The following is a 26,078-nucleotide window of genomic DNA, read 5'->3' on the forward strand; positions in this document are numbered from 1 at the left end:
AGTTATTGGATAAACACTTGATGGGAAATGATATATAGGGGCCAAAGGACAAGAGTGAGGAAATGGAACTAATTGGATAACTCTGCCAAGGAGCCAACAGACGCCCGATGGGCCGAATGGCTTACTTATCATAGAATCACAGAATTTACAGTGCAGGAGGCCATTCGGCCAATCAAGCCTGCACTGGCCCTTGGAAAGAGCATCCCACTTAAGCCCATGCCTCCACCCTATCCCCGTAACTCAACCTGACCTTTTTGGCAACTAAGGGGCAATTTAGCGTGGCCAATTCACCTAATGTGCACACGTTTGGATCATGGGAGGGAACCGGAGCACCCGGAGGAAACCCACGCAGACACGGGAAGAACGTGCAGACTCCGCACAGACAGTCACCCGAGGCCAGAATTGAACCCGGGACCCTGGAGCTGTGAGGCAGCAGTGCTAACCACTGTGACACCGTGACGCCCACGATCCATGTTCTGTATCATTTTAAGATTCCATAAAAGACTTGCCTGCAGGGTTGTCTGAGAGAAATCAATGGGATAATTTCCAACATTGCGCTCCTGGCTGGGAGATCGAAACACTGGGAGTTTTGAATTCCCGGGAGTGTACTTTGGAAGTTCAGGTGTGTTCTGGACATGATTTACTCTCCAAATGATTAGAAAATCATATTCAAATTATGCGTAAATTCTTGACCCTCTGAATGGATGAGGCTTCCTGCCCCCAGGCTGCAGAGTTGGAAAATGACCCCTTCAGAATAAAATCTCAATAACTGGCTTTCAGTGGAATGAAGTGAAGAATTATATAATTTGTGTCGACAGTCCTGAATAATTAATACATTCTGTCTCTTCAATGCGTTCTTCACACTCATTATTCAAATTGTCAAGTTCACCTTCTACGGAATAAATTATTTTCCAAAATGTGTTGCAGTCAATTTCCACATCTCACGACTAATGGACCTCCTTCATTCTGAGCGTCCCACTAACAAATCCCAATCTGTTTTCAAATAAAAAAGCACAATCCTTCTGGGCTGCCAACAGAAAAGGAGAGCTGCTGTTCAGCCTGCTTTATGTAAAATATTCAAGTAACAACATAACGTTAATGTTAACTACAAACCTCTGTGATTGTTCTGTTTTTACGAAGAATTCCACTTTCGACCTTCAACTGAGGTCAGGTTCTTTGAGAGGACCAGTTCGTGGTATCAAATGTTAATATTTAGCAGACTTCTGTCTCAGTTTATCGAATGTAGATCCTTGACAATGATCAATATGATTGTTAACCAACAAAATTTGAGAAGCATTTTTAAACAGTATTTATCCGGTCTACACTTGAAGAGAAAACAGGACAAGCCATATAATTATTATTGAACCACAATCTCCTGCATTCCAATTAGCCGACTACAAGATAATGCAGCCTCCCATATCAATTGCCGGTATAAAAAGTCATTGTTTATTCCAGTGATTGCTGACATTAATTTGCTTGTCAACCAGCTGAAACAAAAGTAGGATATTGGTATGAAAGTTGCAGTGGGAGGTGAAAAATAACATTGTCATAAGTGTTCGGAAACAGTGGCTAGAATTCTCCAGATAGAGAAAGTAATTGAGGGTCACGGTCAATTCTGGGTCCTGATCCCACTCAGGTCAAAGGTGCACCGACAAGGGGCATTGCATCCCGCTCTAATGTAGGTCGGCTGCCCCCAGCTGTAACACCTGTGGAAGTCCTGTTGGAGGTCAGACTGACTAAGTGGCAGAGAAGCACTGCAGACATCATTATTGTCCATGGAGCAGATCTGAAGTTCACTCCATGGAGTATTGAAGGAAGTGGCCCTGGAAATATTGGATATTTAGGGTGACTGAGGGTCACCCTAAACCCCTCACAGACCAGATCTCTCCACCATTCTCCACCTACCCCCCCCCCCCCCCGCCCCTCCCACCCCCACCACCTGAAATCATATTTCTGGATCTCCTCCATATTCTCCCCACCCACCACATGCCCGATATAAAAATTGGCTGGTGGTGGCTTGGAGAAATTTGCCATTAGTCTCAGGCAAGGTGCTGCAGTACCTCTTCCAGCCACTGCAGCACTGTGCCTGGGTAGGCTGGAAAGCTGATGGCCAATCTGATTGGCTGATAGCTCTCCAAGGAGGGATTTCCATCCAAGTGTGGACAAAAGTCCTGCCTAATGCCAATCAAGGCTCATTTGAGCGTAAAATGGCAGCAAACCTGTCTGAAACACCAGGGTTGGGATCCCCGCCAACTCTAAGGATGATGGGTGCTGTGTGCTCACCATCCTGAAAATTCAGGCTATAATATATATTTCGATATTCCTTTCTCATGCATCTTACTTGCTTTCCATGCTTCACTTGAACTCTTTATTTTCTCCTCCTCTTCCTTTTTTTAACATTCAGTTTTGCTCTTAAATCTATATTACCTCGTGACATAACTTTCTCATTCTCTCGGTTTATTTCCCACCTTGCACCTTGCACCAACAGACCTTTAATCTGTTTCTATGCTGCTCATTTTCACTGTATTTTCTTTAATGTGCCTGCTAACATTTAATTCCTTTCCTTCAGTCTTGCCTCTGCTCTTAACTGGTAAATATTATTTTCTCCTTCTACTCATTCCTTCAGATTCCAATTTTATTTTGCTAAATTCTGTTTTATTTACCTCATAATACCTTCTCTTGATCCTTCTTTTATTTTCTTTCCTCTGTCATTTTATTTCCTCTATCCTTTTTCCATTCCCCAGTATAAATGACTTATCATTTCCTTATTTACTTGTCCTGCCAGTTTATTAGCTCCCTTCCATCTGCCATTGGTGAGAGCAAACAGGAAGTAGGTCATTTGATGTATTTCCTGTCATTTGCAGTACAGCAACATGGAATGCCTGTTCATCACAATGACCAGAATTTCTCTCGGCCACACGGGGCTTCTTAAAATTCAAATGGCCAAAAGGACCTTGCAGTTGATCATAAGAACATAAGAACTAGGAGCAGGAGTAGGCCATCTGGCCCCTCGAGTCTGCTCCGCCATTCAATGAGATCATGGCTGATCTTTTGTGGACTCAGTTCTACTTTCCAGCCTGAACACCATAACCCTTAATCCCTTTATTCTTCAAAAAACTATCTATCTTTATCTTAAAAACATTTAATGAAGGAGCCTCAACTGCTTCACTGGGCAAGGAATTCCATAGATTCACAACCATTTGGGTGAAGACGTTCCTCCTAAACTCAGTCCTAAATCTACTTCCCCTTATTTTGAGGCTATGCCCCTAGTTCTGCTTTCACCCACCAGTGGAAACAACCTGCCCGCATCTATCCCATCTATTCCCTTCATAATTTTATATATTTCTATAAGATCCCCCCTCATCCTTCTAAATTCCAACGGGTACAGTCCCAGTCTACTCAACCTTTCCTCGTAATCCAACCCCTTCAGCTCTGGGATTAACCTAGTGAATCTCCTCTGCACACCCTCCAGCGCCAGTACGTCCTTTCTCAAGTAAGGAGACCACAACTGAACACAATACTCCAGGTGTGGCCGCACTATCACCTTATACAATTGCAGCATAACCTCCCTAGTCTTAAACTCCATCCCTCTAGCAATGAAGGACAAAATTCCATTTGCCTTCTTAATCACCTGTTGCACCTGTAAACCAACTTTTTGCGACTCATGCACTAGCACACCCAGGTCTCTCTGCACAGCAGCATGTTTTGATATTTTGCCATTTTAATAATAATCCCTTTTGCTGTTATTCCTACCAAAATGAATAACCTCACATGTACCAACATTGTATTCCACCTGCCAGATCCTAGCCCATTCACTTAACCTATCCAAATCCCTCTGCAGACTTCCAGTATCCTCTGCAATTTTTGCTTTACCACTCACCTTAGTGTCCTCTGCAAACTTGGACACATTGCCCTTGGTCCCCAACTCCAAATCACCTATGTAAATTGTGAACAATTGTGGGCCCAACACTGATCCCTGAGGGACACCACTTTAATCCCCACTCTTTGCTTTCTATTAATTAACCAATCCTCTATCCATGCTACTACTTTACCCCTAATGCCATGCATCTTTATCTTACGCTGCAACCTTTTGTGTGGCACCTCGTCAAAGGCTTTTTGGAAATCCAAATATACCACATCCATTGGCTCCCCGTTATCTACCGCACTGGTAATGTCCTCAAAACATTCCACTAAATTAGTTAGGCACGACCTGCCCTTTATGAACCCATGCTGGTCTGCCTAATGGGACCATTTCCATCCAGATGCCTCGCTATTTCTTCCTTGATGATAGATTCCAGCACCTTCCCTACTACCAAAGTTAAGCTCACTGGCCTGTAATTACCCGCTTTCTGCCTACCTCCTTTGTCACGTTTGCTAATTTCCAATCCGCCGGGATCACCCCAGAGTCTAGTGAATTTTGGTAAATTATCACTCGTGCATTTGCAATTTCCCTAGCCATCTCTTTTAGCACTCTGGGATGCATTCCATCAGGGCCAGGAGACTTGTCTACCTTTTGCCCCATTAGCTTGCCCATCACTACCTCCTTAGTGATAACAGGCCTCACCTGTCATAGCCTCATTTCTATCAGGCACTGGTATGTTATTTGGGTCTTCCACTATAATGACCGACCCAAACGGGCAGCACGGTAGCATTGTGGATAGCATAATTGCTTCACAGTTCCAGGCTTCCAGGTTCGATTCCAGCTTGGGTCACTGTCTGTGCGGAGTCTGCACATCCTCCCCGTGTGTGCGTGGGTTTCCTGCGGGTGCTCCGGTTTCCTCCCACAGTCCAAGGATGTGCAGGTTAGGTGGATTGGCCATGATAAATTGCCCTTAGTGTCCAAAATTGCCCTTAGTGTTGGGTGGGGTTATGGGGATAGGGTGGAGGTGTTGACCTTGGGTAGGGTGCTCTTTCCAAGAGATGGTGCAGACTCGATGGGCCGAATGGCCTCCTTCTGCACTGTAAATTCTATGATACAAAACCTGTTCAGTTCCTCAGCCATTTCCTCATCTCCCATTATTAAATCTCCCTTCTCATCCTCTCAAGGACCAATATTTACCTTAGCCACTCATTTTTGTTTTATATATTTGTAGAAACTTTTACTATCTGTTTTTATATTCTGAGCAAGTTTACTCTCATAATCTATCTTACTTTTCTTTATAGCTTTTTTAGTAGCATTCTGTTGCCCCCTAAAGATTTCCCAATCCTCTAGTCTCTCACTAATCTTTACCACTTTGTATGCTTTTTCCTTCAATTTGATACTCTCCCTTATTTCCTTAGATATGCATGGTCAATTTTCCCTCTTTCTACTGTCCTTCCTTTTTGTTGGTATAAACCTTTGCTGAGCACTGTAAAAAATCGCTTGGAAGGTTCTCCACTGTTCCTCAACTATTTCACCATAAAGTCTTTGCTCCCAGTCTACCTTAGCTAGTTCTTCTCTCATCCCATTGTAATCTCCTTTGTTTAAGCACAAAATACTAGTGTTTGATTTTACCTTCTCACCCTCCATCTGTATTTTAAATTCCACCATATTGTGATCGCTTCTTCCGAGAGGATCCCTAACTATGAGATTATTAATCAATCCTGTCTCATTACACAGGACCAGATCTAGGACCGTTTGTTCCCTCATAGGTTCCATTACATACTGTGCCCAATTACATATGTCCATATGTCAGAATCAAAGGACATTAAAATCACTTTCTGAATTAATGCTGGCAGCACGGAGGCTGTTAGCAACACAGCAATGCCTCTAAAACCACTCTTTCCCAAGCACAGTCGTATTCTTCCCCATTCGACACCGGATGTGGTTCAGAAAACTTTCCAGGATGACTCCAAGGCTGGAACGTTGATCAAAATTAGGGACGCTGCTTGCAGTGGGCATAGATCCTGTCATGCCAAAAATACATCTCATATTCCACCAGAGTGGAAAATACAACCTAATATCTGGCAATGTAGCATTGCCCAGGACCTTTCAGGAAACATTTCAATCACTTTACTGGAATTGAAATGGTTCACTTCACATTCTCCCAGTTCAGCACAGATTTTCCAAAGTTCAGGAACCTCACCAGTGAGTTTCAGGTGCTTTTAAAGCAGAAGGAATAGGAGTAGGCCATAATTCTTCTTGAGCCTGCCCCACCATTCAGTATGATTAAGGTTGAAAAACTCAATTTTCACACTCTTTCTCCATATCCTTTGGTCCATATCTTAAAATGTCCAAACAATCTATCAATCTCAGCTTTGAAGATATCACCGACTAAGCACCTACATCCCTTGGCTCTAATGGGGTCAGCACATACACAGAAGAGAGTTGCACATGAGAGGGGTGCAGTACAGTAGACTAGAGGAGCCATAATTCAGGAGGCATTTCTAATTGAGGAGCAGTGCATCTGCAGGCTCAGATTGCCACAGGAGGTGGTCACAGGCAGGACCTGGTGGCCACCCAATGCCCCAATACTCAATAACCACCACCCTCAATTTATTTCCCTGTAGCTCTTTCTAGAACACCACCGGTGACATGACTAGGATCTCACAGTTGGCTGCCCTTCAGTGTATACGAGTGACATGGATGGATTGCTTGCTTGGCATGTGACAATTTTCCCTGTAGCAATAATAGCTGATTGTAGAGAGGGTCACTTTTGGCTCACCAGGGTCACCAGGTTTCCTAGTTTCAGGGTGCTATGCAAGGACTATCAGAACAACCAGGGATTTTTCTCAGCCTTAAAGGGGATTCTTCATGAATGTACAAGAGAGGCTCATACAGGTGTGCACCAGATTCCTTGGGAGCTATCTTGATGCCTACATATATAGTTCAACATTCTATCCCTTTTTTGCTCCAGGGCCTCAGTTTAAGGGTTAGCTCATAATGAGAGAAAGGATACCCCTCTCCCCTAAAACTTGATTTTTTGACAACTGTGTTCAACCTTACCAATGAACCTAAGTAGTGCTACAATGAGAATGGCATGGCCGTCATGTTCCAGGGATATAACCATGGGCATGTTGAAGATGTCCACATCAGTATGGAGGCATCCTTCAATGTTCGCCATTCAGGGTGTCAAGATCGATAGTAGTGCGCTGCATGCTACACAACAAAGTGAATTGTAGCTGGAGGAGGATGAAATAGTTATTGGATCTCTCCCAAGGAGAAGAATGTTGAATAAGAAGAGGAGGAGGAATATAAAGCTGGGACACTATCACCAGATCAACTGTCTACACTGCTGCTTGGAATACCCATGATGACCTCATGGCTAGAAGGTTCAGTTAACTATTCTTACTGAAACCAATATCACTGAAAGCCACCAGCAGCACCCACCTTGCATCCCCTTACCTCCATCTGTTTGCAAAACAATTCTTCAATCACACATCCACCCAATTCAGCATCTTTCCAATGTGTCCTGTCATTCACTGACACTTGAAGCAAGTGAAATGACAAATGGAGACTTGGGAGGCAACAACAGGAAACGCCTGGAAGTGTTGCTGTTCAATAGGTTTTCTACAGTATTATGGAAGCTGCACAATACAACTGTTTCTCAAACATCTGTAAGTGTTTCTCTTGGCAAATTACAATTGTTTCAACATATTGAACATTGATTATGTTTTAATATGTACCTTGAACTTAAAGTAACACAGTGAATTTTGAATAAAAGGAAGGGCAAATTCCTAATTAACACCTCAGTTTGGGAAAATGCCCATGTGACCCAGTTGCTTTGGGGAGAGGAATTCAAATTGAAAGCAGTTGAGGGAGAGTGACAGCTTTCAGATCTTTCACAATATTTCACAGGAAAAGTGAAGTTACTGTTTGTGTTACAGAGGAACAATGGAACCACTGCTGTGGAAAATCAGGGAGAACAGTTTTGTATTAATGACCAAGTAGGATGCTTTTAAGATTTTAGTTCCTGTTCAAAGAAGAGGAAACAAAACAAATGGGGCGTTTGTAGATTTAATGGTGTCCCTCAGTGGTTATTGAGGTGTCGCTCACTGGGTGACAATCATGTCTGGGAAAACGTATGCAGAGTGGAATGATGGCCAAAGGACACTAGAAGTTTTGATGCTATGTGGCGGAGAAAAATGAACATCCACTGGAGAGCTACCAACTACTATGGTACTGTTCCTTTAATGCTGTATATCTGCCTGAAAGCCTGCTCTCAATAAAAGGGTTTTGTAAGTCAAATTTTAGTTGTGTTAGTCAAGGAATGCAAAACACACCTTTTTTCTTTCATTTGATGTATTAGTTACCTGTTTGATCGATGTTTATTTTATTTTATTGTTACAGTAAAAGGCTTAAAATGTGAAATATTCTTTCTGTCAGGTTTTGGGAATGTTAAGAAAACAAAGGTAGTTTTAAGGGATTTATATTTTTATTGGTAAATGTTAGAAGTAGGTTATAATTTTAAGCAGGTTTAATTTAATGTTTCTGTGCCTGAAGGGTAAAATCTATAGTTAGATTCATATTGGACAAAGGTGTTTGTATGTGAGGGGATTGATTAAGTTCCAACTCTGTTTCTACTGTGTCTACAAAGGGCTATGGTGGAAAGAATAAATGAAAGACATAAGCATGTGGGTGTTGCTTAGGAACTGGGGCCTTATAAGGTACAAGAAGTTTAGTTTTAGCTGAATTTGTGGACAGTTGGTGACAGTACATTGAGGAGTGAACCTTTCTCAACTCCGCCAGGAAAAACCGGACGGATAAGGGAGTTGCAAAAATGCAAGCTTCTGAAGGGACAAGTTACAGTCCAGATAATCAGGGAATTGGGAGAGAAAAAACATGCAAGACACCTTAAGTTAAATGAACAGAGATCACGTTATTGTTCAGAGGAATTCAAGGAAGAGTAAACAAAGTGTTCTGAGTTAAAGAGATAATTACAGTAACTATTTTAAAGTGGGATAGCAGACTTCATGGTAGATAAAACATTTGAGGTCACTTTAATACAGTCTGCAAATCGAGAGTTAAAACAATTGTGAGCAGTTTTCAGAGCAATCAAGACAAGGAAATCCTAAAGGGGTTGGTGTGAAATCCTGGACTGGATTCATTCTTAAAAGTGGATCTGAAGCTTTGTTTTAAAGTGTAATTTGGTCTAGATTTTGGAGTGTAAATCGCAAAGGGATAGCATACTTATGAGAGACGATTTTAAAGTGCCTTCTTGGGAGTGGAGTTTGGAAACTCTCACATGATAATCATCTGGGGGGATTCTGAGGAGAAATCACAGACACTAACTTGGGTTCAGAATGGAGAGTATGTTTGACCACTGTCGTCGTGTCTGCTTAAAAGGGACTTTGTGAGGGCAGCACAGTGGTTATCACTGCTGCCTATGGCACTGAGGACCCAGGTTCGAATCCTGTTGTGGAATTTGCACATTCTCCCCGTGTCTGCGTGCGATTCACCCCCACAACCCAAAGATGTGTAGGGTAGGTGGATTGGCCATGCTAAATTGCCCCTTAGTTGGAAAATTTATTTAAAATGAAAAAAAAAGGAATTTAAAAAAAGGAAATTTGTGTGTTACTGAGACTTAATGTGGCTTAAGATGTACTTTGTAACCTGTGTCGATCCTAAAACCTGTGTATAATTGTTAAGCTTAAGGTGGAATAAAGGAATATAGTATTATAATCCAATTTTTTTCATGTTTAATAAATGCTACTTTCTTGTTAAAACTAATTAGTGGTTCTGTGACTCTGTTTCTCCATGTACTGTAAAATAAAATAAAAGTTACGGTCTTTTGGGCCAGGGTTCTATTCTGGGATCTTTCCGTCCAGCTCTAACATCAACTGGGAACGTAACATAAAATTCACCGGTCTTTAAAAGTTTCTCGTCTCTACACAGATCATATCATTGTGCTTATTATTGCATACATTGCTCAGATCCTTGCTTTGGCTGCTGAGATGGTTTTGGCCTAATGTCTGAGCGAGGGCCCAGTTCTATCTGTGCCTGTGAAAGGGCAGTCTCGGCAATCTGGAGATGAGGCAACATTACCAGGACAGGTTGGGGTGTAGTTTTGGGAGCACAAGCAATTAAAGAGAAGTAGGAGCTTCGCACTTCCGTATCCCTTTTCACTATAGCCCCAAACCTTGGTGAGCAGTAAATCTCTCCTACTACTCTGCTGCCGACCAGTTGCTGATGAGCAGTGATGCATTGTAAAGCCCCGGTTGATATATCTTCCCTCCTGTTCAAGCTGGTAGGTGTGTTGGTATCCAAAGTAAGTGCAACTATGGTTAAAGCAAGCATTGACTCATTTGAGAACAATTTTTGAAACTCCTTGGAAGCCACTCTCTCCATGGAAGAAAATCTCACAATTCCCTGTGCCACCCATTCAGTAGTGTTCAAGTAAGACAGCTCCACTCTCTCCATTATTGTGAAGAGTGTGTGCCTGACATGTCTAGCAACGCTTCACAAAGTTACACCAGTTTGCTCCTGTACGACCTTCCTCGAGGTTCAGCTCAGCAGATTTTGGGAATGATTTCCTTCGCCACGCCAGTGTGAACTTTCCTGAGCTGTATCTCCCACTAGGATCGACTCAGGTTCATTTGAGAATTGTGATCAGCAGGTGAAAACCCAACTAACTCTCTGACTGGATCGACTGAATTATTTTCATTGGTGCTCAGTTTCACATCTGGTGTAACCCCAAAAGGAATATGGCCCTAATCATTCGTGTGAATCTCTCCCAACCTGGCTGTACACATAAAGGCACCGGAAAACATTAGAAAGCAATGTGAACTAGCCATGGAAAAGTATGATGATCACGATAATCACCATATTCTGTCATTTCATAGTCACGTCAATGATGAAGGAAAGTCAGTACATTTGTCAGAGGTATTTACAATACTGTCACCAGCCATCTGTTCTGCATCACAGGGTGAGAGGGACACAGATATGCCATTTATCTCCAGGGCATCATTCTCTGCATCTGTAGGATGCATAATTTGCAACAGTTCACAATCAGTCCTCTCTCTCTCTTGTATTTTTGCTCTCTTTCTCTATAAACTCCAAGGTGGCACAGCGGTGAGCACTGCTGCCTCACAGTGCCAGAGACCTGGGTTCAATTCCAGCCTTGGGTCACCACCGTCTGTGTGGAGTTTACACATTCTCCCCATGACTGCGTGCGTTTCCTCCGGGTGCTCCAGTTTCCTACCACACCCCAAAGATATGCAGGTTAGGTGGATTGGACATGCTAAATTGCCCCTTAGTGTCCAGGGATGCACAGGTTAGGTTATGAGGATAGGGAAGGTTTGTGTACCTGGCGGAGTGTTCTTTCGGTGCAAACTCGATGGGCTGAATGGCCTCCTTCTGCACAGTAGAGGTTCTATGAACAACAATGACCTGTCATCAATAAAGGTCAGACATACATCCAATTGAGCTTGGACATTCAGTGAGGGTGACTGTGGGTAGAATTTTCTGTTTTTGCAAGTAAATATTGTGCAGGCGGGTTCCATGGTGTGTTTCCTGCGGGTGATGTGGTGGGAGATTGTGCCTGATATCGCACTCAGATCTGATTCATTATGCACGGTTTAGTTTCTCTTGCGCGATGGGTAGGGTTCACCATGCCTGGGCACCATATTTAAAGGGCACTCTCCAACCCAGCATTGTAAAGAAAGCTGCCTCCAAGTTTAATAATGACTCCCGAGAGGCAATACCAGGATCTGGTCTACCCAAGGGATGGCTCCAGGAAGCATCACCTTGCTGGCCTGGGAGGTATCGGGCAACGACCAGAGACATGCAATCCAGCAGAGGAAGAGGGTAAGAGATCTCATCTGCACCTCCAGGGTAAGTCAACCTGCAGCCAGCCCTCTATTCACTGAGGTCTTTCAGATATGTGAGGCATCTGGGAGTGACTCAGGGTGCAGGGTTCATGGCAACTTTCATGGTACCTGACACAAATGTGCATGATGTGCTACTCAGGATTGCACACCAATTGAACATTGATAGAGTGGAAGCCTTTCCTGTAAATCAACATCAGGGGTTGGTGCCGTAGAACTCCTAATGCCACATGTGTGAAATTGATTGCACCCTGTACTTCAAGGCTCTGCTATTCAATCTTCCTCCTCCCTGGGAACAGATAGATGCAAGAGATTAATGAACACTGGGCCAATATAGTAGACCTCCCACTCACAAACAGAAAGCTACTGTCATGCCCCCGAGCTGTGATGCACGATCAATTGCACAAAGACGAGAGTTGAATACAACTGAGGCTTTATTACACTAAGATGTGTGGCCTCCTACAGCAGCTGGCGAAATGGCTGCTGTACGGGGAGCACACATATTTATACTCTGCCTACTGGGCGGAGCCAGCAGGCAGGGACTACCCCCGGAACTGTTGTACAGGGCCTTACCATACATACCCGAATATATACAGCAGTGGTTACTACCACAAGCTGCGTCTGCGCTACTTGCTTTTGTGCTGAAACAGCCTTGCTGCTGAGGCGCACACTTACATATCTCGGTAACCATGGTGCCAAATCGGGCACATTGATGGAGTGCGCCACCTTATCAATGCCACTCCTGCAATCTCAGCCCATGTAAGCTGATGAAGCACAACTTGCACTTCAACCATGAATGGATTACTCTTTCGCCCATGAAAAAAGTACATTCGGGGTTTTCTCATTTGAGACAGCAGTCGTGCTTTCTTAACGGTTACCAGCATTTTCTATTTTCTGATACCTCTCTGTTAAAACTCAGATTGAGCAACTGTACTGTGAAACCACTGAAACCTGTAGTCTCTTGCAGCACAACAAAAAGCAATGACTCCAATGGCACCTTCTCAAAGAAGTATTTATCTTCTCCCTCAGCTCAAACTCCTTTTCCATGTTTAGAGTCAGAGCAATTTGTGGGCCTTTCCTGAAACCAGCTCATGAGTGCAGCCTGGGCTCCTCCCACACTGACCCAGGCCCCTCCCAGCCCCTGAGTGCAGCCTGGACTCCTCCCACAGACCCAGGCCCCTCCCAGCCCCTGAGTGCAGCCTGGACTCCTCCCACAGACCCAGGCCCCTCCCAGCCCCTGAGTGCAGCCTGGGCTCCTCCCACACTGACCCAGACCCCTCCCAGCCCCTGTGTTTGGCCTGGGCTCCTCCCACACTGACCCAGGCCCCTCCCAGCCCCTGAGTGCAGCCTGGACTCCTCCCACACTGACCCAGGCCCCTCCCAGCCCCTGAGTGCAGCCTAGACTCCTCCCACACTGACCCAGGCCCCTCCCAGCCCCTGAGTGCAGCCCTGGGCTCCTCCCACACTGACTCAAACCCCTCCCTGCTCCTGAGTTCAGCCTGGGCTCCTCCCACACTTACTCAAACCCCTCCCAGACCCTAAGTGCAGCCCTGGGCTCCTCCCACACTGACTCAGACCCCTCCCAGCCGCTGAGTTCGGCCTGGGCTCCTCCCACACTTACTCAAACCCCTCCCTGCTCCTGAGTTCAGCCTGGGCTCCTCCCACACTGACTCAGACCCCTCCCAGGCGCTGAGTGAATCCTGTGCTCCTCCCACACTGACTCAGACTCCTCCCAGCCCCTGAGTTCGGCCTGGGTTCCTCCCACACTGACTCAGACCCCTCCCAGCCCCTGTTTTCGGCCTGGGCTCCTCCCACACTGACCCAGGCCCCTCCCAGTCCCTGAGTGCAGCCTGGACTCCTCCCACAGTGACTCAGACCCCTACCAGCCGCTGAGTGCAGCCTGGACTCCTCCCACACTGGCCCAGGCCCCTCCCAGGCCCTGAGTGCAGCCTGGACTCCTCCCACAGTGACACAGACCCCTCCCACCCACTTAGTGCTGCCCTGTGCTCCTCCCACTCTGTTTCAGGCCCCTCCCACTTCCTGTGCAGCCTGGCCTCCTCCCACACTGACCCAGGCCCCTCCCAGGCCCTGAGTGCAGCCCTGGGCTCCTCCCACACTTACTCAAACCTCTCCCTGCTCCTGAGTTCAGCCTGGGCTCCTCCCACACTGACTCAGACCCCTCCCAGGCCCTGAGTGCAGCCTGGACTCCTCCCACACTGACTCAGACCCCTCCCAGCCCCTGAGTTCGGCCTGGGCTCCTCCCACACTGACTCAGACCCCTCCCAGCCCCTGAGTGCAGCCCTGTGCTCCTCCCACTCTGACTCAGGCCCCTCGGCTCCTCCCACACTGACTCAGACCCCTCCCAGGCCCTGAGTGCAGCCCTGGGCTCCTCCCACACTGACTCAGATCCCTCCCACTTCCTGAGTAGAACATAGAACATAGAACAGTACAGCACAGAACAGGCCCTTCGGCCCTCGATGTTGTGCCGAGCAATGATCACCCTTCTTAAACCCACGTAACCCGTATACCCGTAACCCAACAATCCCCCCATTAACCTTACACTACGGGCAATTTAGCATGGCCAATCCACCTAACCCGCACATCTTTGGACTGTGGGAGGAAACCGGAGTACCCGGAGGAAACCCACGCACACACGGGGAGGACGTGCAGACTCCACACAGACAGTGATCCAGCCGGGAATCGAACCTGGGACCCTGGAGCTGTGAAGCATTGATGCTAACCACCATGCTACCGTGAGGCCAATCCTGAGCTCCTCCCACACTGACTCAGATGCCACCCATGCAGATTCCATTCCGGGTTTGATTTCTAACCATGACATGATTACATTATAACTCGGTGATAGTGCGTGATTTCATTTTGCATCAAATTCAGTCTTCCCCATCTCGGTTTTTGGTTCCCTCCAATCTCATTCCACCTCCCCCCCCCCCCCCCCCCCCCCCCGCTCCCCCTCCGCCGTCCACAGGTAGAGTTCTGTTTCATTATTGTTCTCCAGCCTCCCCCAGTAATCCTGCATCCCATCCCAACTGGATCCTTGACTTTCTGACCAACAGACCACAGTCAGTAAGAATGAACACCAACGCCTCCTCCACAATAGTCCTCAATACCGGTGCCCTGCAAGGCTGCGTACTTAGCCCCCTACTCTACTCCCTGTACACACACGACTGCGTGGCAAAACTTGGTTCAAACTCCATCTACAAGTTTGCTGACGATACGACCATAGTGAGCCGGATCTCGAATAACGACGAGTCCGAATACAGGAGGGAGATAGAGAACCTAGTGGAGTGGTGCAGCGACAACAATCTCTCCCTTAATGCCAGCAAAACTAAAGAGCTGGTCATCGACTTCAGGAAGCAAAATACTGTACATACCCCTGTCAGCATCAACGGAGCCGAGGTAGAGATGGTGAGCAGTTTCAAATTCCTAGGGGTGCACATCACCAAAAATCTATCCTGGTCCACTCATGTCGACGCTATCACCAAGAAAGCACAACAGCGCCTTTACTTCCTCAGGAAACTAAGGAAATTCGGCATGTCCACATTAACCCTTACCAACTTTTACAGATGCACTATAGAAAGCATCCTATCGGGCTGCATCACAGCCTGGTATGGCAACTGCTCGGCCCAGGACCGCAAGGAACTTCAGAGAGTCGTGAATACCGCCCAGTCCATCACACGAACCTGCCTCCCATCCATTGATTCCATCTACACCTCCCGCTGCCGGGGGAAAGCAGGCAGCATAATCAAGGATCCCTCCCACCCGGCTTACTCACTTTTCCAACTTCTTCCATCGGGCAGGAGATTCAGAAGTCTGAGAACACGCACAAACAGACTCAAAAACAGCTTCTTCCCCACTGTCACCAGACTCCTAAATGACCCTCTTATGGACTGACCTCATTAACACTACACCCATGTCTGCTTCATCCGATGCCAATGCTTATGTAGTACATTGTATATATTGTGTTGCCCTATTATGTATTCTCATGTATTTTCTTGAATTCTGTTCAATTCCCTTTTCTTCCCATGTACTGAATGATCTGTTGAGCTGCTTGCAGAAAAATACTTTTCACTGTACCTGTACACGTGACAATAAACAAATCCAATCCAATCTATTTGTGGTCGGTCCCCTCATCTGAGCCCATCACTGTTGATTTCCTCACGCCAAATGTCGGCCTCACCCTCCCTATCTCGAGTCTGTGGGCATGGTTATGCATGGAGGATACAGAGACCTGCCCTCACTGCCCCAGGAGTTTTGAATACCCAATTCTTATCATGTTTTCACCATTTACAGGCTGTAGATGCCTCCTCTAACCCTGACCACCTCATCTGCTGCCCAATACCAAGCCCATGGTCAATGACAGGAAGACTATGACCACACCCTGAATGTCAAGTTGTGTCTTATCCCCATTGATCGGACATTTGTCCCTCCTTGGAGTCCGTCTATGATGTGTGTGCCATGCATAGCCATGTAGTATGCTCACAAAGCCCCAGGATTGCCTTTAATCTCTGACGCTTACTTATAAAGTCCACCACGCTCCAGGGCAACCCTTAATCTCTCACTCAAACATATTGTCCCCTGACCAGGGACTATGACTGTCGTTTAATGAGCTCTCCCATTCCTTCTTTATTGATGACAACACAGTTTCCTTCCCCACTATCTTTTTCAGCCTCTTCCCAATCCTACCTTTGCTCATTGTCCCCAGTGTCTCATTCCTTCTTCTCACCTCCAATCCCACATGTGCCATTGTCCCTCATGTCGCATTCCTCCTTCACCACTCCCCCCCCACCCCAAACTCACCACTGCCCATTGTCAATCATCCCATGTCTTTATCGTCCTTCCCACTAACAACCCGCTCACTGACACCTCACACTGCCTTCCCCATCCGCCCACCCACTAGCCACCCCTCTCCAGTTGCAGTGCTGGTCTCTTGTCCTACATGCAGCCCTCTCTCAGACCTGCAGAAGACACCCTTCCGAGGAACAGAGGAAGCGAGTGAGCATCACAACCCCACTCCCCGCCAGTGCAGAGTCTCACCGACATTGGTGAGAACATGAGTGATGCAGCAGGTAGACTTTGAATGTTGCACTTGTCTCAGAGTCACAAGTGAAGTGAGGGCCGACAGCTGCACACTACTTATTCCCGAATGTGATTTGGACCAGTCTAATTTCCCTCTGACATAGCGCTAGATTGGGAGGGAAATTAATCGGTGAGTAGCGTCCAAGGATTGTGGTGTAAGTCACCCAGAATGTCTATGTTCTTGTCTCCAGCCAAACAGGTTGATGAGCTAAAAATCAGCCAGTTTTAACGGAGGGTTACAACAAATATTTCCAGTGAGATAAATAGTTTAACTTCCTGGCAACTTAAAGGAAATCTGCATTCCAAAGTAGTCAATCACACCAACACCGTTCAATTCTTTTGTTAAAAATCTTTTTATTGGCATCTTCCAAATTTAGAAACAGTTATGTACATTGTTGGCTGTGTTTATTTGCTGTTTTATACAGAAAGGTTGGTCTTGTCCTTCCCTTAATTTCCCCTATTTACATTCTAACGCCCTCCGGCTCGGCGTGTGGTCCCTCCCGACCGCCGCCACCAGCCACCCCCCCCCCCCTCCTTGTGTCCCCCCCAGTTGGGATTTTGGGGACAGTGTTTTCCCCCCTTCCTCACCCCTTCCTCACCCCTTCCTCACCCACTTTCTTTTCTTCCATCGTCAACTTTGGCTGTGTTTCCCCTCTGATGGAGGGGGGATGGGTGGGTGTTGCCCCCTCCCTCCCGGGGGGTGGGTGGGTGTTGCCCCCTCCCTCCCACGCTGTCCCTTTTTTGTCCTAAAACGCATGGGGGCAGTTTGCCGACCTGTTCCAGAACCTGTTCGAGGCCAGCAACAACGAATAGGATAGGGAAACGGGAAAGTTAGAAAGAAAAAGGAGAGGAAAAAGAAAAAATATAGCTTGCCAAAATCTTAGGTGAGGGGATTTTCCATGGTCCCCTGCGGTGTGTTTCCCGGCAGCGTGAGGTGGTCAGCCATTGGCTGGTGGTGGGATCGTCTGATCCCATCGCTGTCAATGGGATTTCTCACTGAATCCACCTTCGCTGCCGGGAAACCCGTGATGGGTGTGGACCATCAGCAGGACCAGAGATCCCACTGGCGAGAATGGCTGGAAAATCCCCCCCCCCCCCCCCAAGTCAAATAAGTAGATTCCGGGAGTGTCTTAAAGAAAGGTATTCTTTCCCTGAACATTCTCATCTCTCTGCTGCTCTTCCCACCTTTTATGCTCCTTAAAACCTACTTCTTGGACCAAACATTTTATTATCCACTAGGTCCTAGCCAAATGGTGTTTTAAAATGCTCCTGTGAAGTGCTTTGTGACTGAAGGCACCGTATAAATAGAAATCGTTTCTGTTTTAAAAAGCTTAAGGTTTGCTGTCCTAGCTGATGCAGTGCAGTGTGCATTGAAGTGGTTGGTGATGTGCATTTCAGGAATGTGAACTTTGAGTTACCATTGCATCCGTCTTGAGCCCTACTGATTTTCTCCCACCTCTGCACTAGTGACCTGTGGAAGTGGGAGGCCACATTGACTTAACCAACCAACTCGTCCGCCACCTGCTTCGCACTGACTCTCAATGGAAGGTCACTCCTTGGTGCAACAGATGGCAGCCTTGCTTTGTTGCACCTCCCCCAACATTCTGCCAGGGGCCTTATCATAATATTCACTCATGTATATCATGAGATGCAGACGGGCAGTGATTGACACACTGGATAACCAATGAACACACGCGACACAGAACAACCAATCACCAGAAAGGACACCATCATTATAAAGCCCACAGGGCATTAAGGCTCTCCCTCTCTCACAGGACACGGCTAGGGAGATAGTCGCAGTGCACAGGCCAATGAACATTAAAACCATGTGGTAGAGAGCTAGTCTAGTCAAACCAGTAGGAGGTTATCAGTTAGGTTAATAGAGTGTCAACCCACAGCAGATTATGTACAGCAATCAACAGGTTCAATAAAACAGTGTTGGACCATCTCCTCTGTCGGAAGCCTGTTTCTCATTTTACCTGTTGCAGTCAATGTTAGACCAACACAGATAACACATCACGCCTCATCATCATGAACGTGGGAGAGTATGCTCCTCGGGGAGTATGTTCCAATGATAGTTGGCCGAGCAAAATCTGCCATGATGTTGCTCTGTCTCACACTGTGATCACAGTAATACATGTGCTGAACTTGCTGTTTTCTGTAGAAGAGAACTCATTAAAGGAATGACTGAAGGCTGTCAACCAAAAACGGCCTATCCCAAGGGATTGTGTTGTGGCATTGGAGCTCAATGAGCCAGTGGTGGAGTAACAGATATACTTCACTCTGGAAATATATCCTTCACTGAAAATTTGGCATCGCCCCAGGGGAACATATATAATTCCACCTGGGCATACTTTTCTGCATTTATAAAGGACAAAACAAAGCAGACTGGCTTAGGAACAAGCCACCTGATCGGATTCATTGCTGTCCCAATACGCTGTTTATCTCTCATTAATCCCAGTCTAACATATGGATGAAACCAAACTGCAAAACTAAAAAAAAATTATATTCTTCACTGATGATAAGAAAATAGATTTTAATTTTAATGAAATTAATTGGACATGTGGACTGTAATTTTTAATCCTGTTTCCGAGCCGTGGTGCTGAATGGTTCAAATAAGCAGTACAGAACGGGAAAAGACAAATTAATGGTTTTGAAATTGAAATGACAGGAAAAGTAATAACTTTGATAAGCTGTTCCAGAAAGATAATGGAGTTTGGGTACAATTTATAGCTGTATCATCTTTCCTATTGCAAAATTCAGAGCTTGTTTTGAATCAGGAAACACTTAACTGATATCTTTCTACACAGTAGGCTCAAACCAGCATCCTGTTTTTCTGTAATATGATTAAAATATTCACTATTAGGGCGGCAAGGTGGTGTAGTGGTTAGCACTGCTGCCTCGCAGCTCTGAGGACCTGAGTCCGATCCCAGCCCCGGGTCACTGACCATGTAGTTTGCACATTCTCCCAGTGTCTGCGTTGGTCCCACATCCACAACCCAAAAGATGTGCAGGGTAGGTGGATTGGCCACGCTAAATTGGCCCTTAATTGGAAAAAAATAATTGGGTACTCTCAATTTAAAATTTTTTTTTTTTTTTTAAATATTCACTTTCAAAATAGTACTTTGACACATTGTGCAGGAAGCTATGCTTGAGCTTTATTATTTTCTTCAGGCTACAATGTTGCATTCAATTGAGAATGTTGGCAGAAAGTTCACCAATTACTATTTAATAAAATGTGCACCATTAAATACCACAAGAAAATGTCCTGGGAATGGAACTGACAAAAGATTAAAATACCACTAAGTATTTTCTTTACTTCATAAGCGTGATTCCATTCCCACACCCTGATGGAAAATTTGGTGGGAAGCACATGCATGAGAAAACCGGCCACTGTGCAGCCATCTTACATCCGGGGGGTGGGGTGTTAACTGGACCAGGGCACACTCTTGCCCCATCTGATGGCTCCCGAGTGGCTGGTAGCTTTTTAGTATAAGCAGTGTCAGGTTTGAGCGAGTTCCTGAAGAGGAGTTTACGGAGGCAGGACTGAAGATAAGTTCAGGAATTAGTGAGACCTGACTGGCAGGCCCAGTGAGGTGGTAAGAAGGGATTGGGGGGTGGGGGCGGGGGAGGGGGAGGGGCTTTGAGAGACCAGGAGGAAGGGTGAAGCGGGAAGTAAGACTTTTGGAGTGGCTGTTTCCTATGGGCACAGCGGACCCAAGCGAGGTGCTTTCCTCCCGCCTCCATTTCCCAACACCAGCCTACGCAGCTAAAGTTGCCAGACTGCCCACTTGGTGCGAGCCTCCCTCTGCCGTTGGTGATATGAAAGCGAAAGTAGGAGGAGGCCATTAAGTTACAATTAATAGGCCAGTTATAGGCCTATTAGGTCCAAGAACGGATGGGCTTCCCAGTGCCCCCACTTCCGCCACCATTGTAAAATGGGAGACAGTTCGAGGGCAGACAGGTAGGTGACGGGCGGGCCACATGTTCGATTTTACAAGCCACCCTGCCTTCAAACCTACCAGTAGAAAGGGCACAAATCCAGCCCCATAATTCTGATGGAACTCCTTGTCAAGTGAACATAAACCATTGGGGTCATATGTATATCACATGGGAATCAGAGATAACTGTCCAGCTTTCAGATGGAAAAGGTATGAGAAAGGTCAAGCCAGGTTAACTTCTCCATAAGGGCCTGGTTGCGACCTTCAACCAATTAACCTTCAAATTTCACATTTTCCGGCCCAACCTGTGCTTACCAGTACCATGATGAACCTTTACATCTTGAACAAATTTCAATAATCTGTGTGAGTCATCTCCTTTGGAATGTTTCTTTCGTTTGCCAACACTCCAAATGGACAAACCTCCGTTCTGTGCATTAAAGTCACCTTCAGGAAAAAGTCTTGTCTAAAACCTGGAAAAATATCTAGAAACAACCTGATTAAGGGAGGAGGAAACGTCTAGTGATAGATCCTCAATTATTATGGCAACAAAATGCTTGGAGGACGGCTCAGGACGATACCCAGCCCCACACAAGACAAATTAAATCCCTCCATACCAGAAGGCATGTTGGATGGTCTGTGACTGTAAGAACCTTGTCATTTACACTACTAACATGGATTTGACACGTACTCCTTAAGAATACACAATTGATCAATAACATCTAACTACACTCATCTACTGCTAATCTCAATACTGGTTTAAACTACGATCTTATCCGACTTGCACTGTCTGCTCTTCTGACCTTCACTTGGTAACTCCTACACACACTCCTCCCCTATCACTGCCTTATATAGTTGTAACTGTAGCTGCCTCCAGTGGCTACTCTCAACACTCCATTAACCCTTGCAACGCTGATAGTTATAATAATACCACAAGGATTGCAGAATCGCACCCAATAGCTTTTGAGAGTGTAAGAATGGCAAATGCCTTTATCACAAGCAAGATGAGACATTGGATGGAATTTTCCAAGATATCGGTAAAGGTTGATAGTTGGCGGGAAAAGCGGCGATGAAGCTGCCAACAACAATGATGGCTTTCTCCGCATTACTGTCCCTGACTTAGTCTGAAGAACATAAAGGGGCAGGTCCCACAACATACCGCTGGGGTGGGCTCTCATTGGGTCCAACCCGCCAGCAACTTAGTCTCTCGAAGTTCAGGGCACCATTTACAAAGGCCGTCTCAGTGTACAATAGTTTGCTTGGAATCAGCGCACCACTCCTGGCACTGCCCCTGGTATTGCCCACTGACACTTCCTGGGCAATGCCAAGCGGCCAGGCCCAGGACAGTTCCCAGAAAGTGCATGTGTAGTGCCAGGGTAGTGCCGGAATGACTCTCTCCCCCTGATTGGTGCACACACCTGCGTTCCTCTGGGAGGTTTGCTCGTCCGGTGTACACCTTGGGAGATCAGTCAAGTTTCATGCAGTTCTGCCCTAATGCGGGATGTGAATGGACTTTCTTATGACAGAGTTGGGTGGGAGGGACCAAGGTAGTGATTCAGGCACAGAGCCTGATCATGAGATGATGATGTATTCAAATGATGTTCCCAGGTTTGGGTGATGGGGTGGCGGCACATGCGTTTACATTGCCGCGAAACTCAGTTTGAGCTCTTGCGAGTTTTTCCGCTCCCATCATCGAACCTGCCCAACCTAAAGCGGGAGTGGGAAATCCCGACCGTTATCGAGCGGTATTTCCACTTTTGAGGCCGTCGGTCATTTTATGAAATTATTTACCTCATGTAATCACTCAAGCTCATTTTAATATTGTAAACATGTTACGATCGTGGACAAGATAGTCCCCAGTACCGGGGACCCACAAGGCTGCATACTTGGCCCGCTATTATACTCCCTATGCACTCACGACTGTGGCAAAATTTGGTTCCAATCCCTCTATAAGTTTGCTGATGAAACAACCGTAGTGGGTTGGATCTCAAACAACGATGAGTCAAAGTACAGGAGGGAGATAGAGAACCGAGTGGAGTGGTGTAAAGACAATAACATTCAGGTTCGATTTCCTGCTGTGTCACTGTCTGTACGGAGTCTGCACGTTCTCCCCGTGTCTGTGTGGGTTTCCTCCGGCTGGTCCGGTTCCCTCCCACGGTCCAAAGATGGGCAGGTCAGGTGGATTGGCAATAATAAACTGCCCTTAGTGACCAAAAAAGGATAGGAGGGGTTATTGGGTTACGGGGATAGGGTGGAAGGGGTGCGGTACGTTTCAGCGCCGCCGTTTCAGCGCAGCTGTTTCAGCGCCGCCGTTTCAGCGCCAGGACATTTCAGCGCCAGAAAAAAAAAATTCTCCAATGTTGTCATACAGTTATGACAGAATTTTTTTGGCACAAAGCAATTTACAAATCTGTAAGTTCATAAAATGAAATAAAACTCAAGTGTTAACTAAATGTTTTTATTGTAAAAGATCCACTTATAAAGATCCAAAAACAGTACATTAAAACAATTTACAAATCTGTAAGTTCATAAAATCAATCATTAAAAGGAAAGTTCATGGGACATTCATTGGATATTCATTGGAAAAAACGCATTTAGTTTGTTAAATTGTGCCCTATTGAACGAAGGTAGTCAATTTCATTCCTGCTACCATATTCGGAAACAATTCTCAATATCCTCTCATCAGCTTTTCTATATAATAATCCGTTCGTTGTTCGTACCACTATCCTTTAAACTGAAATTTTCCTCGGTTTCTGGGGTGGGTTTATAGATCATGTATTGATGAGGTAACTGAAGCTCTTGAATCGATCTTGGATTATCGGGGACCTGATTAACTTCGTCTCGTTTTCTACGAATAATTTTTCACATTGCCTGCCTGTTTGGTAACTGTGCCATACCTGCCACGGACATTTTTTCAATGCACTTGTTGATAATCGTACTTGGAGGCTCACAAGTCTTTTCAGCCCGGTCTCTCACATCAGTTATGACCTTTTCCACTTCGATAGCAACTGCAGATGGGGGATGAGTATGTTCGTTGATCTTTTCGATCACCTCTCTTTCTAACATGTGAATGCGGGCCTTGCACCTACCATCCTCATGGCATCGCCAAAACTTAACTTGCTTTTGTTTCTTGCTTTCTTTGTCAAAACGATATATAAAACCTTCATGACAGAACTTCTCTCTGCCTCGCTTGCTTTTCACTGATTCAGCCATGGGTTTAAAGATATGGAACTTACGAAATTTACCAAAAGAAATTTACCAAATAACTAAGTAAGTATAAAAACTTGTTAAAAGAAATTTACCAAATAACTAAGTAAGTATAAAAACTTGTTAACAAAACTCTAACTTTATCTAAACAGTAATCATAATAAAACTCCAACAAAATCTAAAGACAGTTAGAACGATGAAACGACCAAATAACTAAGTTAAAAGCTGGTATACCTGTGTCATACCTGTGACCATACTCAAGAATGATTTCTGAATGAATGAGCGCTGAAACGTCCTGGCGCTGAAATATTTGGCGCTGAAATATTTGGCGCTGAAACGTCCTGGCGCTGAAATGGCGGCGCTGAAACGTCGGCGCTGAACTGTCCCATTCCCGGGTGGAAGTGAGGGCTTAAGTGCGTCGGTGCAGACTCGATGGGCCGAATGGCCTCCTTCTGCACTGTACGTTCTATGTTCTAACATTCTCTCCCTCAACATCAACAAAACTAAGCAGCTGGTCATTGACTTTATACATGCACGTATCATACATGCCCCTGTCTACATCACTAGTGCTAAGGTGGAGATGATTGACAGCTTCAAATTCCAAGGTGTGCACATCACCAACAATCTGTCCTGGTCCACCCACATCAATGCTACAGCCAAGAAAGCACAACAGCGCCTCTACTTCCTCAGGAAACTAAGGAAATTCGGCATGTCCACGTTGACTTTTACCAATTTTTACAGATGCAGCATAGAAAGCATCCTATCTGACTGCATCACAGCCTGGTATGGCAACTACTCGGCCCAAGACCGTAAGAAACTACAGTGAGTCGTGAACACAGCCCAGTCCATCATGCAAAACAGCCCCTCATCCATTGACTCGATGCCCTGGGAAAGCGGGCAGCATAATTAAAGACCCCGCCCACCTGGTTATCCTCTCATCCAACCACTTCCATCAGGCAGGCGATACAAAAGTCTGAGAACACGCACTAACAGGTTCAAAGGCAACTTCTTCCCCACTGTTAGTAGACTCATAAATGACCCCCTTATGGACTGATCTGATCTCTTTACACATCTTCTCTACTGAGTAGCACTACTCTCCATATGCTTCACCCGATGTCTATGTCTATGTATTTACATTGTGACTTTATATATGTCCTGTGGTTTTTCATGTATGGAACGATCTGTCTGGACAGTACGTAGAACAGCTTTTCGCTGTACCTTGGTACACGTGACAATAAATCAAATCAAAAACCCCTGTGGTGAACGTATTGCAGTAACCATTCACCATATATGTAACTGTATCACGCTGTTGCACATGAGGGCTCCACCTATGGACCATTGTAAGGTATTACCTCTAATGTATCATGTTGGTGTCTTTGTGGGCTCCGCCCCTTGAGGGGAGGTATAAAGAGCAGTGGCTCTGTAGGCGGCTCTCAGTAGCAGAGCAGTCGCAGGCAGGCACTGTTCTAGTCGATTAAAGCCACGGTTTACATCTACTGTTTTGCGTGAATTGATGGTCGCATCAATTTAATCGACTACAACACCACTATGGAATCTACCCTCAAACCTGACCGACTGGAACTCGACCCACAGGCCACGGAAGCCAAAGGGATTTTTTCGCACTGGCTCCGCTGTTTCGAGGCCTACCTCGCCACGTCCTCCTTACCTTCCATCTCTGACGATCAGAAGCTGAGCCTCCTCCACACCCGGGTGAGCCATCGAATCTCTGTACAACTTGAGGAAGCCTCCAATTACGTAGATGCCTTCGCGAAGCTGGTGCCTATACGTAAGATCAGTGAATGAGGTGTATCCGCGGCATCTCTTCACTACTCGCCGCCAACACCCGGGGGAATCGCTGGAGGAGTAACCTACGCAACCGCAAAGGCAAGGATGGCCAACTTCCTTGCGCAAAGTTGCAACTACCAGGCCTTTACGGCCACTCAACATATGGACCTCACAGTCAGGGACGCCTATGTGGCTGGAGTCAGGTCCAACTACGTGAGACAGCGCCTACTTGAGAAAGGTGCCCTGGACCTGGAAGAGACTGTAAAGCCAGCCTCCTCCCTAGAAGTAGCGTTCCAAAGCCTCAATGCG

This window comes from Scyliorhinus canicula, chromosome 20 (genome assembly GCF_902713615.1).
Source record: "Scyliorhinus canicula chromosome 20, sScyCan1.1, whole genome shotgun sequence".
NCBI classification, from domain to species: domain Eukaryota; kingdom Metazoa; phylum Chordata; class Chondrichthyes; order Carcharhiniformes; family Scyliorhinidae; genus Scyliorhinus; species Scyliorhinus canicula.